Genomic DNA, 4,087 nt, shown 5'->3' on the forward strand with positions numbered 1-4,087 from the left:
GGCAGGTGGATCTCTGTGAGTTCGAGACCAGCCTGGTCTACAGAGCGAGTTCCAGGACAGGCTCCAAAAACCACAGAGAAACCCTGTCTCGAAAAACCAAAAAAATAAATAAATAAATAAAATAAAATAAAACAAGCAAATATTTTTCTGACATTTCCATTTCAATGGTTTGTTGGAAGGCACTGACTTATAAAACATGGGTCTGTGAAATACATCTCTAACCTCAGCTTTGGAGAGGAAGATGCAAGAGGATTAAGAGTCCAGCTAATAATAGCTCAGTTATTTTTTTAAATTATTTTTACTTGCATTGGTATTTTACCTACATGTGTGTCTGTGTGAAGGTGTCAGATCTTGGAGTTACAGACAGTTGTGAGGGGCTACATGGTGCTGGGAATTGAACCCAGGTTCTCTGGAAGAGCTGTCAGTGTCTCTCCTGCCTCAGTAGTTCAATTTTTAAGAGGAAAAGTGTTTGCTTCTCAACACCCCCAGGCAGCTCACAAGGGAGCTAATCACCCTCTTCTGGTTTCTGAAAGCACTGCACACACACAGAATATATACATTCATGCAAGCAAAATACTCAAATACATTTTTTTAAAAAAGAAAAAAAAAATCATAAGAGAATTCAGGGTCATCCTCTGCTCCAAAGGCAGCTCAAGGCCAGCTGCCTGGGTTACAGAAGATCCTACACACACACACACACACACACACACACACACTGAACTGCCGAAGAATAAATAAAAGAGCTGGGCAGTGGTGGCCTGAGCCTTTAATCCCAGCACTCAGGAGACAAAGGTAGGTAGATCTCTGAGTTGGAGGCTAGCCTGGTCTACAAAGCAAGTTCCAGGATAGCCAGAGACACATAGGGAAATCTTGCCTCAAAAACAAACAAAAAAGAATAAGTAAAAGATTTTTTTTCTAAATGGTGGCATATGCCCATAATCCCAGTACCTGAGAGGCTGAGGCAGGAGGATTACTTTAGGTTGAACTGTGTAGTGAGTACCAGGCCACCTGGCCTACAGAGTAAAGGTTGTCTCTAGAAACAAAAATCAAACCAAACAAACAAACAAAAAAAAATACAAACAGGAATGCTTTGATGATGATCTGGCCACTACCCTGCCAGAACCTGTTCATCCTGCCCAGGGCAGGAGAGTCAAGGTTCACGGAGCTTGGCAAGATTACAGTGGGGGAAGATAATCAGCCTGCAAAGGCAGAGGGCCTTCTAGGGAAAGTGAGTTTAAGGTGTTACCCTGGGGAGAGGAGGCAGGGTCTCAGGGTAATTGTCCTCAGTGTATACAAATAAATCTTAAAGGGACAGTGCCCCTTACCCACCAGTGCAGATAGAGAACCCAGTAAGATCCTTCCCCCCCCCTCCCCCCGCTTCCCCTCTCCCTCCGGTTGTAGGGGATGGATCTTTACGTACTTTGTCAGGGATTTACCTAGGTTTTTTTTTTTTTTGATCCAATGCAGCCAAGGCTAGTCTTGAACTCCCAATCCTCCAGTCTCCACTCTCCATATGCTGTGATTACAGTACTCACCGCCTTATTTGAGGCTTTGTCCTAAGATCAAAAAACAGGAAGAGGGCCCTGGTGGTGGTGGTGGTGGTGGTGGTGGTCACATACCTTTAATCCCAGCACTCAGGAGGCTGAGGCAGGAGATCTCTGTGTGTTCGAGGCCAGCCTGGTCTACAAAGCCAAGTTTCAGGACAGATAGGGCTGTTGCTACACAGAGAAACCCTGTCTCGAAAAACAAAACAAAATAAAACAAAAAGCAGGAAGAACAGGACCTAGAGTTTACATTTAAATCTCAAGATGAGCCTTCCTTTGGGCAGCGAGAGGAATGCAGAGGAATGAAGCCAGGAGCCCAGCTACCAGAGACAGACTTTATAGGTCAAAGTGCAGAATGCACCATTAAAACCATCACTGTAGAGAAAGTATTCTGAGAGCAGGCTTTTATTTTATGTGTTTATTTGTTTTTGAAATAGGATCTTTTGTAGTCCTGGCTGTCCTGGAACTTGGTATGTAGGCCAGGCTGGCCTTGAATTCACGAACTCACAGAGATCTGCCAACTATGGCTCCCCAAGCGCTGGAATTGAAGACCAAGCACAGCTCTGAACAGGATTCCACCTAAGCTCCTTCATGTGCCTCAAAGAAGAATCTCCCTGAGTACTCTCTGCTAGAATTAACCAGAAAATGATTCGGTCTCAGAGCCTCAATGGCAGAGAAACCCGGCCACACCCAAATGGGCACCCTTACAGAAGAATTTACAAGTCATGTTATCTTTCCTAAAAATCATTCATTTGCCTGTAATTCCCCCTCGTTAAGTTGATACACAAGGGCCAGATGTCACAGAGGGTGGAGACAGTTACTGCCAAGCCCAGTGACACCTGTTCCATCACAAGGCCTCACGTGGTGCAAGGAGATAATAAGTTCCCACAAGTGGTCCTCTGACTTCCATATGTGCACTGTGGTGTGTACACAGACACACACACATACACACGCACACATTAAATATACTTAAAACAAAAAATTAAGCTGGCCAGGTGGTGGTGGTGCACGCCTTTAATTCCAGCACTCGGGAGGCAGAGGCAGGCGGATCTCTGTGAGTTCGAGGTTAGCCTGGTCTACAAGAGCTAGTTCCAGAACAGGCACCAAAAAGCTACAGAGAAACCTTGTCTCAAAAAAACAAAAACAAACAAACAAAAAAAATTAAACTGATATTTGGGCTGAGCCTGGTAGCCCATGCCTTTACTCCCAGCATTCAAGAGGCAAGGACAGCCAGATCCCTCTGAATCCCAGTCCAACTTATATTGTGTATAAAATGAGCCCCAAGATTCTAAATACCTAAAATAATAAGTAGATCAAAATCCCTTGCTAATGTGTTGTCAGCCTTTAATTTAAATTTCTTTTCTCTTGGGAGGCAGAGGCAGACAGATCTCTGTGAGTTCGAGGCCAGCCTGGCCTACAGACCCAGTTCTAGAGCAGCCAAGGCTACACAAAGAAACTGTCTCAGCAAACAAAGCCAAATAATTTTTTTCTGGGGTTTTGTTATTATTAAGGTCTTGCTACTAGCCTCCAACTCAGGATCCCTCTGCCTCTGCCTTCCCCACACTGAACTTACAGACTAAGTGCAGTTAAGCTTTTCTTTCCTATCACAGTCCTCCGGATTAGACGTAAGAAGGCAGAGGTCCCTAAATAGGCACCTGGGGAAGTATGGTCTGGAGCTGGGCGGGGTGTTTTCACAAAGTCTTACTTTTTGAAGTTGTGTGCCCATCAAGGGCTCTGCCAGCTCTGCTCACTTCAGTTCTTACACCGGCTTCAGGGACAGCTCCTGGAACAATGCTCCCCTGGCAGAGGAAAAAGCTTCAGAAGCTTTGGCATTAGCAAATAAAGAAACACTTGCCTTGTAATTGGTCTGTGGCTTTTACTGTCTCAGGTCCTTGGCCGGAACTAATCACATGGTTTCACATTAAGGGAGTGGGTTGATTTTATAGATATATAAAACTCAGAACATTTCCTGACATAAAAGATACATAAAAGATACATGAGGTTATTACTGTTGCTATTAGGAATTAGAAACAACAGGAATTGCTGGTGGTTTGGGGGATAGGGTGTGGCCACAGACTTCTAGCCATTATCACAGTGGCCTCCTCTGGAACTCTGGAGTAGACATGGGATCTAGAGAGACATTAGGTCAGTACTCTTGGCTACGACAGATCCAAACCGAACCGAGTCAGGGAAGGTTTCCCACACCTGTACCTCCAGCATTCAGGAAACAGAAGCAGGAGCTCCTACAACAGTTTGAGGCCTGCCTGGTCTATATAGTGATTATAGACTGGTCAAGGCAGCCCAGCAAGACCCCATATTTTTTTCTGTCAGTATTGTTCCAATTTTAGTATATGTGCTGCCTAAGTGAATGTAAAATTTTTTGTAACCTTGGATTTGTTTGCTTTGTTTTTCTTTTTCTTTTTTTCTTTTCTTTTTTTTTTTTTCTTTTTTTTTTTTTGTTTTTCGAGACAGGGTTTCTCTGTGGTTTTGGAGCCTGTCCTGGAACTAGCTCTGTAGACCAGGCTGGTCTCAAACTCACAGAG

This window comes from Microtus ochrogaster, chromosome 7 (assembly GCF_000317375.1).
Source record: "Microtus ochrogaster isolate Prairie Vole_2 chromosome 7, MicOch1.0, whole genome shotgun sequence".
NCBI lineage: Eukaryota > Metazoa > Chordata > Mammalia > Rodentia > Cricetidae > Microtus > Microtus ochrogaster.